Source organism: Canis lupus, chromosome 8 (assembly GCF_048164855.1).
Source record: "Canis lupus baileyi chromosome 8, mCanLup2.hap1, whole genome shotgun sequence".
Taxonomy (NCBI): domain Eukaryota; kingdom Metazoa; phylum Chordata; class Mammalia; order Carnivora; family Canidae; genus Canis; species Canis lupus.
Window position 1 is genome coordinate 72,384,320 of NC_132845.1, and position 14,772 is coordinate 72,399,091.

Sequence of the window (14,772 nt, forward strand, 5' to 3'; positions counted from 1 at the left end):
TCAGACCACATCCTCAGACCCTGCCCTGCAGGGTCTTTTCTGTTGGAAGAAAAGCAAAAATCTGCACAATGGCCTTCGGGTTCCTCTAGAATCTGGGCCCTATTATCTCTCTGCTTCTTCTCCCTCTGGTCTCCTTGCTCACCCGCCCCCCCCCCCCCCATATTGGCTCCTCAAATTTCCTCAAACATGGCAGGCATACTCTTATCTCAAGGCCTTAGCATTTGCTGTTCCCTCTGCCTGCAATTCTTTAACTCCAAAAGCTGATGGTTTGTGTCCAGCGTCTTTAGGCTAGTTCTTAAGCATCACCCCTGGGCCTTCCCTGAACTCCGATTTGCAATGACGTCACCCCATGCTTCCTTATCACCTTTCTTTGCTATAATTGTTTTCTTTAGCAGCTTCCATGCTACTGTGTATTTTTCTTATGCATTTTAGGTAGTCAGTCTCCTCCCACCAGAAAACAAACCCCACAAAGGCAGGAACTTTTGTCTGTTTTGTATTCTTTAGCAACGACATCAGTGCGGGCTCTATAAAATATGCATTAAATGAACAAATGAGTGAATCTAGAAAGATGAATATGTGACTGTAGAAATTCATAACTCTCACCTTCTAACACAATAATAAAAGTCACTTAGTAAGAAAGTTCCAGGTTCAAAGAAATATGCATTACGTTTACAAGTAAACATCAATGGATTTTTTTCTTCTTTCTCCACCCTCGCCTGGCAGGAAGCTTGCATACAAACTGTTATGAGTTTGAATTCAGACACCTGGCCATGCTCCCTTTTGCCCTTCCAAGTATTGCTAGCTGGCGAGTGAACCTGTGTCCCGGGAGGGAGGCTCCAGCCCACGCCCCTCATTCCCCAACGGTGGCCAAAGGGTTTAAATTCCTTGCTGGAGCATTTTGTTTTCTCTCTTTATTTTGAGAACCAAATTCCCAAGTAACTGGGTCTCAATTTCCAGATTCCTTTTCTGGAATTCTGAAGGAGGGTAGTGAGGCCCCACGGTAAATGGGACCCTTTTTCTGAATGAGCTCAGGAGTCCCTGTGAAGCAGCCTCCAGTCACGGAGGGAAGCTTGCAGCGAGTGAAATCGGCTTTTGGCCAGAGGATGGCACTGTGGTTGTTTCTAAGAGGCAGCTGAGCAATTTGAAAAAGCAATTTCCAAATGGCACTAACAGCTGCACTTCAAACCCTGCAGGGAACATCAGAAAATGTTAACCCCCACGTGGTGGGGAGGCAGGGGCTGGAGACTGATGGGGGCATCCTCACTGCGGAGGCCAGGCCTGGAGGAAGGCGGGGACCAGGATTGGGGCCAAAAAGGAATGACAGCCTGCCCCACCGAGAGGCTTGGGGGCTGGCGTCCTTCCAGGAGGAGTCTGAGGGCTTTGCTTACCCAGGGCTTTTGAGGGCGGGGAGGGCCAGATCAGCAGCCCCCGTGGGTGGGAGTTGGTTTTCCAGAGCCGGATTCCGCAATAGAAAAACAGCAGGGAGTGGGGATGGTGGTGGTGGTGTTGCCTGTTTTCTTCCTTCTGTGCCTGGTTGGGTCAGTTATTTAAAGTGTGCATTTCAGTCCCCTTGGAGGGCCCAGACCACTATGTTCATCTTGCAGCTTTCCATAATGCCTGGCATGGAATTACACTCCATACATTGTCCTCAGACAGATGACTGATGGTTTGAATGAGTGGATCTTGGATTTGGAGGAAGGAATAGAGTAAGACTCTTCAAGAGAGAGAGAGAAAAAAAAAGGAAAGTCAAAAGAGAGAGAGAGTATTTTCAAGTGTCTTCTCATGTCTCTGGTATTTTTGCCATTGTTACTGCTACCATCAGAACATTAGCCCTTGATGGTTTGCAAGGGGCTTTTATTCATGTTATTGTTGTCCATTCAACTGTCTGCCCATTGGTTCACCCTTCACTCCCTCCTGTTTCCCAGAGCTCCTTATTTATGCCTCTTCTTGTCTCTGTCACATCCCCCCACCTTGAATTAGAATCATTTGGGGACATGCCCCATCTCCCAACTGAGCAGGGATATTTGAGAGCATCCCATGGTGTTCAGAACAAAAAAGGTGCTTGGTTAATGTCTGTGTAATACCTGGGCATAAATGTAGCAGTTTTCACAGGCAACTACAGCCATCATGGAATTCAATCCTTACATCCTCTCTCTCTCTCTCTCTCTCGCTCTTTTTTTGTTTTGTTTTGTGTTTTTGAGAGAGAGAGAGAGGAGGCAGAGAGAGATTGTACATGTACTTTCAGGGGAGGGGCAAAAGGACAGGGAGAGAGAGAATCTTAAGCAGTCTCCATACTCAATACAGAGCTCCACGTGGGGCTCAATTCCATGATCCTGAGACCATGACCTGAGTTGAACTACCAAATGGCTGAGCCACCCAGATGCCCCCTTGTATTTCCCCTTTAAGGAAGAAATTAACCGGGGCAGAAGGTATTTCCCAAAGATGGCTACATCAATAGGTACCCCACCCCCACGTTCTTGTGATGTGACATTGACAGTCTTCCCTCAAGAGGTGGGGCCTAGGTTTCTTCCCCTTGAAGGTGGACAGACTTTGTAATTGTCAGGTCACTGAATGCAGAGAAGGTGATACTGGGTGGCTCCTGAAGCTATGCCATCCAAGCCAGGAAACCTTCCCCTGGTGTGAGCTCCCCAGAGCTTCTTGATTCATGTCTTGGGAATCCTGAGCTGACACATAATAAATCCAGTTACCCTGGAGCCTCCAAGTGGAAGAGGTCACACAAAGAGAGAGCCACAGGAGGAGCTCCTCTGTTCTAAGCCCAACCAGCCAGCTGAGGCTTCGGATACCACAGGGCAGAGATAAGGCATCCTAACATGTTCTGTCCTGATATCTGACTGAGAGTCTGAGAACACAACAAATGGGGGTTTCATCCCACTATGTTCTGGAGTGATTCGTTACACAGCCCTAGTAATGGAGTACTTTATTACCCTCTTCCTTTTCCAGGTGAGTGAGCTGAGGCCTAGCCAGTAGTTGAGCTGGCATTTGGCCCCTGCTTCTTGACTCTTGGCCCACTCTGCCTTCTAAAGTGCTTTTCTTGATGTTGGTTTTTATGCCCCAGCTGGAGCTGAAGACACATATTTGGCTTAGGGTCTGTTGAGTCTGGGGGAAGCCTTTGGTCTTCTTCATCCATCAGCAGAACAGGAATGCAGGCTCTGAGATCTGTCTGGGGTGTAGTGAATGACAGGGGAATTGCAGCGGGGGGTTTCTGGTCCTGGGCAACTGACAATGACTGGTTTGAGACTTAGTGGCCTCAGGAGCATCAGACTGTTTTCTGGGACCCTCTGAAAGCTGCACACCCAACACTGCAAACCTGCCAGCAGTTGGCTTGCAAAGATTTCCAACTCCAATATTTCATTGGTTATTATCACCATGGGTGCAGCCAAGAGGCCACGGGAGCAGGAAAAAGCCACAAACCACAGCACTGCCATGAAGACATCACTGCTTTTCAGTGATCTTGGTCCCTTTCAGGAACCTCTCTTAGACCAGCTAATAATTTTGAGGTGTGGCAACCTTGAGATGATCTTGTCAGTGGATGTTCCTGTCAGAGCTGGATTTGGGGATACCCAGCCCTTCCTGGTGAGAGGGCCACGCCTCTCAGCGAGTCTGCATAACAAAAGGGTGGGCTCCCTTTCTCTGAGATGAGCAGCAATGTCTCAATCTGGGCTTGGGGACGTTGATAGGGAGACTTTCCATGGCAACACGGAAGTGTGATGCTGAATGTGAATTTCAGGAATCAGATGCCACAGGCACACTTAGCAAACATTACAGCCCCCGAGGGCTTTATGGCTATAAGTCCTGAAGGGTTTTTGCTCCTCCTATATGAATTCCCATAGAAATCCCCTCTTCAAGTCCAGTTGGGACCCCTGGTTGAGGGGTAGCTGTCAGGAGGATATGAGAATGCATTGAGCAGTAATATAACTTCTGACAACTGTGATGGTGTATTGTACTTAGCCATGACTTTGTATCATTATAGCAACATGGTAGTCATTTATGGGGGCCGTGATGCCCGTGACTCACAGTGATTGTATTGTTGAACCATTTAGAAGCCATTGTTTTTTTGGGATGCAGACATGCCGATGTCAGGTTCATGGAAGCTGTGATCTGTCATGTCCGGATGCTGGTGGACTCTGTGGAGTTCTACTCTGTGTTGGCAGTGAAAGGGCAGTCATCCCAATTTTTCTGTTCTGAATAATTCAACCTGAGGCTTCTCAGACTTTAAGATATATTGCAATCACTTGGGGGCCCTGTGAAGTTGTAGGTTCTTATCCAGCAGATCTGGTATAGGGCAGAGGGTTTGTATCTCTAACAGCCTCCCAGTAGAGCTGGTGCTGCTGGTTCTGTGAACCCTGCTCTGAGAAGCAAGACTTGTAGTACTCAACAGAACAGTCTGCAGTGATGGAAATCGTCTATTTCTGCACCATCCAATATGGTAGCCCCAGCCACATGTAGCCATAGAGCACTTGATATGTCACTGATGTGACTGAGGAATTGACTTTGAAATCTTATTTATTTAATTTTCACTAATTTAAATGTGACTAGCCACATGGTGTTAGTGGCTATCACATCAGACACTATAGCTCTAGTCTGTCCTGTGGTGTGTATCAGGATTTCTCGAGTTATTAAAAGACAGATTCCTGGGCTCCACCCCCAGGAGGTCTGGATCAGGGCCTGAGGATTTGCATCTCTAACAGGTTCCCAGATGATGCTGGTGCTGTGGGTTTGGGGAGGGCACTCTGGAAACCATGCCACCCAGCAGTCTCTCATCTCTGAATACCTCTGCATGCTGACTACAGCAGGACAAAAAGGTATATGCACATCAATGGTAGGTTTGATTCAAACTTGCCCCTAATGGTATGCAGGCTGGATCCCATTCTGGGATATCCTGTGGGAGGTTTAGGTGGAAGCATTGTTTTGAAATAAATAGAGGGATCTCGAATTAAAGCTGGCCTCCATAAACTCAAAGGTGCCTTGCTGGGAGGGACCCTAGAGATGACCTGATTTGTACCCCAGTTTATAGATGGGGAAACTGAGGCCCAGCCAAGCACAGTTGACTGTGAACCCAGCATTAGAACCCAGTTGGGTGCCTCTCCTCCACACAGCTTCTGTGCCTGAGCTGGAATATAAAAATATCTGAGACGTGAACTTTGCAGATGTCGCTTGCAGAACTCTCTTTAGGGATGAGGCATGGCCCTTCAGGCTCAGTTCTTCAGCCAAAAACAGAAGGCAGCTATGGATGTGATCCCTGGGTCTAGGATCATCACCCAGAGGCTATAGCACCATGATTTTCCTCCTCCTTTCCTATCCCTCTGGGAGATTTGGTTGCTGGGCAATTTAGCAGCTCTGGTTAAAAAATAAAAAAAGAGAAGAGAATGGGAGAAGATTGAAATCACTGGTGGCAATGCAATTTTGAGGACCTTACGTACATATTTCAATAATCTATGGTGCTCTGTTCCCCGTGCCGAACATGCGAGGACAGATATACCACCGTGACATAAAATTGCTGCCATTTATCAAACTCCCGCTGTGAGCCAGACACAGGATCAAGTTCTTTATATTCCTGATCTCATTAAAACTTCACAAAAAGCCTACGAGGTAGATGTTATTGTTATCATTTTTTAGATGGGGAGACGAAGGTCTGGGGTGATTAAATACCCAACCTGGGTCACACAGCTGGAAGGATGGGGACTCAGATACAGTGTGCCAGATGCTGAATTCTGGATCTTTTTCACTGTGCCAATGGGGCATAAACTGGGAAGTGCTGTGAGCTCTGCAGCCCCAGCTTTAGCGGAGCTGGCGTTTCTGTGCATTGTTATCCTCCGTGTGCCCACCCTGCCTGCCCCAATCCTACGTAGCATCCGAGAATGAAGACAAGACACTTTGAAGAGTGAACCTCAGCCTGGCCCTGAGCCAATGAGCCAGGTGTATCAGTCAGAATGATTTTAGTTAGAAGCTACAGCAACCGAAATGCAGAGAAAAAAAGGCACGTTGCTGGCTCGTGTCCCAGGGAAGTTCAAGGGAGATGAATACAGTCTTCAGGTATGGTCCAGTCCAGGGTTTTATTCATGCATCATTGGGAGTCGCTCTCTTTTTCATTTCCCAATTCTTTTCTCCCAGATGGGTTTCATTCTCGGGCACATTCTCCCATGTGCGGGTCTCCAACAGCTATAGATTTACATTGTCCTTAAAGCTGGGGAATCCTCCTGAAAAGAAAGCAATGTGCCCCCACCCGCAACTGCAGCCAAAGTCTCCAGGATGACTCCCACTGGTTCAGCTTAGGTCGTGTGGCCCCACCCTCACGCATGGCTGCATGCCAGGGGCATGACGGTACCTAATTATGCAGACTTGGGTCTCATAACCACTCCCGAAGATGGGGCTGGGATCTGCCCAGTGGAGTGTTTCTTCATAAGTAGGATATATTCTGTTAAGAAAAAAGCATTAAAAACATTAAACAAAGAAAACATGAAAAAGCTCTCTTTACCATTACTACCATCTGCTAACCTGGTCTACACAGTGAATTGAAGGCACCTTCCTTGCCAGGAGAATGGCCTGGAATTAGGTTGCTTGAGGTGTGGTGACAATTCTAGGTGGTTTTTCCAACACTGGCTCCCTGTTTAACCTCCTAATTGCATTATGCATCCTCTGGATGCCAACCCTTGCCTCACCACATGGGGCCTGAGCTTGCCACACCCCACAGAGCTGATCACCTGGACGACTAGCTTCTGGTGGGGCAGAGATGTGTGTCCTAACCTCCTGGCTTCCTGGCTTCTCCTCGAGCTGTCCTTGGTAGCTCTTCCTTTCACCCTACAGCCCTCCCAAGACCCGGCTATCCCCTGTGAAAACACTTCCAGCCAAGAAGATGAGGGACCCAACCTTCATAATTCAAGGTACCTGGGTAAAGGTGGTTGGTTAAACATATCTCTGTATTGCTCAGAAGTAGCAAGTGGCTATTCTGATCTGGAAGATCCAGATTTTGGCAGTCCATTTCTTTGTTCATTCATTTATTTATTTTCCCAAGTGCTGATTATCTCCAGACCCTATCAGCCTGCCAGATGGAATGTGCCCATTGGGGACAAGCCAAATTTCATGAAGATCTTTTGGGTCCTAGCTCCTGGGCTGCATCACCACTGGGACTTGTGTCTGTGATAAAGTTCCTGAACCCAATACCCCTCCTATTCTCACATTCCTCTTTCTCTCCTCCGATCAGCATGGCATTACTCCCTTATGCCCTGCTGCCAAACTGCCTTGATTTAGGGCCGGGATGAATAGCACTCATGGGGGATATAAAACAAAGGAGTGGAGTTGTGTCTAGGGAGGGATTGGCTGGCAAGCACAGCCAACACCTGATTTGTCAGCTTCCTTAGGAAGAAAGGAAAAAGATATAGGAGAGATGTCAGGTAAGTCAGGACAGGCTGCTTGTAGGGAAAGCGTTGTTTGTGAATCTTTTATTATAATTTTTAAAAGATTTTATTTATTTATTTGAGATAGAAAGTGAGAGAGAGAGAGAGAGAGTATAAACAGAAGAGGGAGGGGCAGAGAGAGCGGGAGAGGGAGAAGGAGACTCCCCTGAGCAGGGAGCCCGACATGGGACTCGATCCCAGGACCCTAGGATCATGGCCGAAGCCAAAGGCAGGTGCTTAACTGACTGAGACACCGAGGTGCCTCTACTTGTGAATCTTAAAAAATATGTATGTTGCATGCATTTAAGCATCTTTACTTAAAAGGAATAGCCAACAAATGGACATATGACTAGCATTTTGCCTCTTCACCCAGACATGGTGTAAAAGCACTTCTTCTGCACCAGGCGTGAAACTATGCATGTGCCATCCTATTGGTCTTAGTTCTTGTAAATCACCTTGTTCAAAAGGTGATTGTGAGTTGTCATGAAGTGGCACCCCAGTGGGGGAAACCCCTGAAGGCCCCAGGACAAGGAGAGGGGCTGAGACTCAGTAGTAGGGTATGATGTGTGACAGACGTCAGGTGAGACAGGACCCTTGCAAGGTGGCATAGTAGGTCAGTTCTGCATGGGAGCAAGTGACAGGGCACTCAGGTCTGGGCTCAGAGGGTTTTCAGTTGACAGGATGGGCTATAGAGAGACGAGAAGGTTCTTGGAAAGGGAGTGCTGGGTTAAGAAGTGGCATCTATAAAAGGTAATTTGTGCAGTTGAGTGCAAGACAGTATTTCAAAGATGGGAGGGGCTACGGAGGGTATGCGAGGGGGAGGTTCTATGTGCTGCCTTGATTCTCAAATGAATCCGGACCTTACAGCTGATGGGAAAGTGGCTTTGACCTCAGCCTGTTTCTTTCCCATTCCTTTCTTCCTTCCAGGACTGCCCTGGGGGCCCTGGCAGGCAGCGAACGTTTCCTTCTCCCACCAACCACCAAAGGGGCTGTGGTAGCTGGGTCACACAGTTGAGGGGCTTTTATTTCTCTTGGAGAACAGGGAAAAATCCTTACGGGCCTGGCTACCACTTCTGCACGAGTATTTATGAGCTGTGAGAGTTAAGATCATAAGGCTCCCATATTGTGCTTTTTTTTTTTTTTTTTTTTAAAAGCCAGTAACTTAAGAAAATGTTTTCTCCATAAGAGAAACTTCAAAGATCCTGGTGAACAACGCACTAAAAATTATGGAGAGGAGGCATCGCACACATCTTGAATATCGGTGCAAAAGAATGTGCTGCAGCCAGGCGGGCCTCTTCACAGCTTAAAGATTTCTTTGTTTTTCTTCACTGCTTACCATCAAACGCAGGACCGAAGCTGTTAGGCATTTAGCTGCGGCCATCTGCAGGGCAGGCTCGCCAACCAGATTCTTTTTTCATCCAGAAGAGAAGGCTTACAGAGGCAGAAAGTATTGAAAACATTTCTGCCCTTAAAAAGAAATGCAAAACCTCCTTGCGGTTGTCGAGAGGCCAGGTGGCCTCATGATCCTCTGTGTGGAGCACAGGGGAGTTATTTAGGACATTTACACAGAAAGATGGAGAATGGATGTCCCGAGAGCCTGGGCCTATGTTTCCTAGTGGGTTAGCCACATAATTCAAACTTGCATAGCTTCAGGTTGATCACCTATTAATTGGGATCATGATATCTGCCAAGGGTGTTTCATAGTGCTGTTGAAAAGGTCAAATGAAGTCATGGTTAAATTGTGAGTGTGTGTGTGTGGGTGTGTGTGTACCCACATTCTTGCTTTAGAGAGAGATTTCTGCTTTTCTGTGTTTTCACTCCTTCTTCCTACAAGAGGGGAGATAGCTTGTCTCATGGGTCAGAGCTTGGAAGTCACGGGCCAAGGTTTGCCAGAGAGTACATGAAGTTCCAACAAATACTCCGATCCAGCCCCACCTGGCCGACAGAGCCAGACGGGCTCATGGACCTCATCATGCAGCCAGCTGTGGGTGGCCTTGGCTGTGGGGTCCGCAGCCCACAGCACATTCATGGGCAAGCTTCATCGTGAGGCTCAAGTTTGCCTATGAGGTAGGGAGGTTCCACCGTGTCATGTGTTTTGGAACACTTTCTGAGCACTTTCTTGGTGGGAGTCTGTGGCTTTTTTGAAACCCAAATGGCTGGCGATCTCTGGGTGAGAAGGAAAGGGTGAGACTCAGGCCTGGAAAACCCTCTGGGGAAAGAATGCATCATTCTGGGATTATGACGAGACCAATATTGAAAACTGGTTCCTGGCAAAATTGTGAACATTGCAAAATGTGTTATTGGCTCTTGGCCTCCTCTTTCTGTACTCACATTTTCTCTTTTCTGCCACTGCTTCCTGGAAACATCCCAATGCACTGAAGCCCTGCTTTCTGGAAACACCCTGATACCAGTCATTTATACTTTAAAGAGAATTGAGGTTCATGTATCTTCTTTCTCCAGTGGATTCACACTCAAAGCTCAATGCTCATGATGGAAGGAAAGCCTCAATTATCCATTAGAAAGATTCACCAAGAAAGTTTGGGGGAAGGATTTTTCTGATTCTCTGATATTTTGATCCATAAATTTCCTTTTCTGTTTCCTAAATGAAAAACTGGCCCAGTCCAGCCTTTCAAAGAACCAAGGGGCTTGATCCCAATATTCCTCCTGGGACACACTTAAAGCCCTTTTATTTTTTTAAAGATTTTTATTTGTTTATTCATTCATCACACACACAAACACACACACACACACACACACACACACAGGCAGAGACACAGGCAGAGGGAGAAGCAGGCTCCATGCAGGGAGCCCGACGTGGGACTCGATCCAGGGTCTCCAGGATCACGCCCTGAACCGAAGGCAGCGCTAAACCACTGAGCCACACGAGCTGCCCTTAAAGCCCTTTTAAAGACCTGTCCCTACTCTTAGTTTTAAGGAAGGAGCAACAGTTGACAATTCCAGTCTCTTTTTCTAAGTGGATCTTTCGAGACTCATTTATGTGACGCATTGCCCTCTGAACATGAAAATCATGGCAGCACATGATGTCAGCCCCTAAATGGTTAAAGAGTAAAAAAAAGGAAAGGGTATAATTAGTTTATCCATAATTGTTCCTCCAAGGAAGATGGAGCACAGACCTTGTTGAAATAACCCGTTCAACTGGAATAAGCCACATTTACTGAGGACTTACTCTGTGCCAAGCCCCAGGCCAAGTGCTTTGCATTTAACTTTGTGTTTAACTCTGACATCTACTCTTTGAAGTGGGTACTCTTATAAGATTCATTTTTCTGAGGAAGAAACTAAGGGTTAGAGAGATAAGAACTTGCCCAAGTCCACCTAGCTGGTAAGAAGTCAGAGATGGGGCACAGATTCAGGTCTGTTAGAGCTGATGCTAAAGAGTCTTCCCTTGATTAGTTATCAGTGGATTTCTCCTCTGGCTTTCCTGTGATGTGTCACTTATTTTACTCAAGTTTGCCTATGAGCAAGGGAAAATCAACTATAGTGGCTTAACTAAGCCAAGACATAATTAGGACCTCACTCAACAATCCAGAGCTGATTTGTGTCCTTCTGTCATCCTCAGCACACCTCTTCCATCCTCATGGTGACAACATGGCTGCTGCACTTCACTGTTTTGCACCTGTATTCCGGACAGAGTGACGGAGGAGGGGATTTATTTTTGGTGGGCTTCATCATTTTAACCTGGAGGAGACAGTTTCCCTAGAAAATTTCTCTTTGTATCTCCTTGTCTAAAATGATGTCACAGTGTCATTCCTAGCTGAAATGGAGACTCCAGATAGAATATTCTAGTTTTCTTGCCTCTAATATAGAGGAAGGCCAGAAACACAGGGCTGGGAATAGTTAGGGGAAGCCAATCAACAGTTTCTGCACAGCTGACATCTTGACTGCATTGCTCCAAAGTTTATTGGTGGGCATGACTGGAGCAGAGCCAAGGGTTTCCCTAGAGGGAGAATTACTTTAAATTTAACATGCTGTGCTGAATTAGCTCCTGCTTTCCTTGGTCCCTCTTGGGTGGCAGCATGCATACCCCTACTTGTACATTCAGTGCTGCAGTTGCTTGAACTAACTCCAGTGCATTAGAGGGTAGGGTCTGACATCGCTCTTGTGGGAACCTAGAGTTCACATAGTTTCTCAAGGCTGTCTTTCCTCTCTTCTGCTCCCTGTCAGTCCAGATAGAACCAGTGCCTCAAATTCCAGTTCCCTGGCCATGAGACCCAGCTTGTTTGACTGTGGTGGTCAGGTATCATCCCTGGGGTTTAATAGCTGTTGTAGTCACTTCACAAAGGTAGGATGAACCCCTCCACTCCCTAAATGTGGCTCAGATAAGTGAGACTGGTAATTCTATAGGTGCACTGAAACTAGAAAAGGACTTATTGTTTACATAATGAGGTTTTCTGGGGAGAGCAGTGTGGGGGCCCAAGATGCTCTGGCAATGATGGTGGTGTCCTATTCACCTTGGGTGGCTACAGCTCGGTACAGGACACCATAGACCAGGTGGTTTCAACCACAGAAATTTCTTCTCACAGTTCTAGAGGCTAAGAAGTCCAAGATCAGGGCACTAGCATAGTCAATTCTCATGAGGTCTCTGTCTCAGCTTGCAGTTGACCACCCTCTTGCTATGTCCTCCCATGGTGGAGAGATAGGATGAGCTCTCTGGAGTCCCTTTCTATAAGGGCGTTAATCCCATTATGAATATTCCAACTTCATGGCCTAATCACCTCCCAAGGCCCTGTGTTAGTTAGAGATATTATAACATAATACCAGGCACTGGGTGACTTATAAATAGGCTTTTATTTCTCACAGTCCTGGGGTCTGGGAAGTTCAAGATCAAGGTGCTACCAGGTGTCGTGCCTGGTGAGATCCTGCTTCCTGGTTCAAGGACAATCATCTACTTGTTGTGTCCTTACATGGTGGAAGGGGTGAGGGAGCTCCCTGGGGTCTCTTTCTTAAGGTCATGAATCCAATTCCCCAGGGACTCCACCTTCATGACCTGATCATCTCCCTAAGACTCTACCACAAATACCATCACACTGGAGGTTAAGGGTTATAACATGAATTTTGAGAGGGACTCAGTTCAGTCCATACTAGGTGCTCAGGGGGTGGGACCAATGTAAGAGTTCCTATGCACATATGGTTTGATCTTCCTACCAGTGCTGAAGTAGGGAGCACATTGCCCTGATGTGGGGCAGAAGGGGAAGAAGGAGTGGTAGGACTTAGAAGCTGTCAGCAGTCTAACATCAAAAATGGAGCCAGACTCTTTATTATACCAGCCCCCGCCACCCTTGGGATCCCTTCATAGACCTGGGCTGTGTGTGGCCTGATGCTAGGGACAGGGAAGATGCTGCCTTCAGACTTTAAAAAAATATTTTATTTATTTATTTATTTATTCATTCATTCATTCATTCATTCATTCACTTATTTTAGAGAGAGAGAGAGAGAGAGAGAGAGCACATGAGAGAGCAGAGAGAAGAGGGGCAGAGAGGGAAGGAGAGGGACAAGCAGATTCTGTGCTGAACCAGAGTCTGATGCAGGGCTTGATCTCAACAACTCTGAGATCATGACCTGAGTCAGGCTTGATCTCAACAACTGAGATCATGACCTGAGCCAAAACCAAGAATCAGCCACCTAACCAACTGAGTCACTCAGGTGCCCCTGCCTTCTGACTTTGAGCATCACTTCTGCTTGGCCTCCCTCAGCAGGGTCCTGCCCCCTGGATGGGTTCCCTTGGATCTTTATGCACTCCCAAACCACATTTTATTTTATTTTATTTTTTTTAAATTAAATTAAATTTTATTTTATTTTTAAAAAGGCTTTATTTATTCATGAGAGAGAGAGAGAGAGAGAGAGAGAGGGAGAGAGAGAGAGAGAGGCACAGACACAGGCAGAGGAAGAAGCAGGCTCCATGCAGGGAGCCTGACGTGGGACTTGATCCCAGGTCTTCAGGATCACACCCTGAGCTAAAGGTGGTACTAAACCGCTGAGCCACCCGGGCTGCCCCAAACCACATTTTAGTTTACCACTTTGTCTACTGGGCCCTGGTTAACCCTCCCAGGGCTTCTTGGGTCTATAGATGGTCGATTTAGTTCTTCCCCTTTTCTGTCAGTGGTGTTGCTGAGACCCCAGCTCCATGCAGAACTGTGTGGTCACACCTTTAGGGAGGAGCACCTGTGTGACTTACCATAGTCATGCCATGACATCTGCCAAATTTGAGATTTTAGCCCTGGCCTCTCCACCAGACTACAAGTATTTGTGTTTAATGAAGAATTGAAACATTGCATTACCCTCTTCCTCCTCCTCCAAGATTTCTTGGGCATCTCTTGATGGCCTAATCCACAGCAGAGCACATGGTCACTCAAGGATATAGGTGTAGCCTTCTCCCTGAAGGGATGTGCAGTCAGATTGGCAGAATTGAGATATTGAGAGAAAGTGGGGGAAAAAAAGCAGAAATAGGTACCACATAAACAGCATAGGCAAGGTAATGATTTTGAGAGCTCATTGAGGGTTGGCAAATCAGGAAGGCTTCCTGGGAGAGACGGTTCCTTGAGCCAAGCCCAGGGAGCATGAGTTATTGATAAGCACAGTGTAGGGATGGCCATCTGATTCCTGTCTTTGAACACATGTGCTCCTGTTCATGATCATTGAAGGGAACTTGATAGTGTCAACAGGTAATGTTCAGAATTCTCTAGAATGATTCTTATGGGGGAACTTATCAGAATCGCTAAAGAAGGGTGAGGTTTGGGGTACCCAGAAGTCTCTGCAAACCAGGAATGAGTCCCAGTAGAATAAGAACACCAAGATCTCCAATCCCCAATTTGTGAGTTCTTACCTAATGTTCTCCAAATGTCTTCCTTAGAAGAAGGAGGAGAAAACTTTTTAGATCCTTGTTCCAAAATCCTCTGTGGATGAGTAAGTATTTTTATTTTATTTTATTTTTTTAATGAAGTATAATTGGCACACAATGTTACATTACTTTCAGGTGTACAACGTGGGTTATTCGATAGCTTTCTGCATTATGCTATGCTCACCACAAATGTAGCTACCATCTGCCACCCTACAATGCTATTATGATATCATTGCTGTATTTCTATACTGTAGGGAATTATCTCCGTGACTTATTCATTCTAGAATGGAAGCTTGTACCTCTCACTCTCCTTCACCCATTCTGACCATCTCCCTCTGTTCTGGATGAGTGTTTTATAACCTAAAATCAATGTTAGATATTCCTTTTATTTTTCAACATGAAAAATAAGTTTTAGGAAGGTAATTTCACTTCTTTGGGGGCTCAATTTTTTCCTTGGCCTGAAGAATAACTAGCTATACCAATCATAGGGCCAGTCACTCT

At 46.4% G+C, this 14,772-nt stretch overlaps 1 long non-coding RNA gene across 2 annotated transcripts; it reads right to left on the minus strand.

Moving 5' to 3' along the window:
- Positions 1 to 5,910: 5,910 nt before the first annotated feature.
- Positions 5,911 to 14,486, minus strand: LOC140637687 (uncharacterized). Of its 2 annotated transcripts, XR_012034746.1 has the most exons (4): positions 14,257 to 14,486; positions 13,712 to 13,808; positions 10,951 to 11,049; positions 5,911 to 6,436 (listed from the first exon to the last, which is right to left on the minus strand). It is a non-coding gene; the product is annotated as an uncharacterized lncRNA (long non-coding RNA). The 2 variants fall into 2 exon arrangements; XR_012034745.1 differs by lacking the exon at positions 10,951 to 11,049.
- Between the last annotated feature and the right edge of the window lie 286 nt (positions 14,487 to 14,772).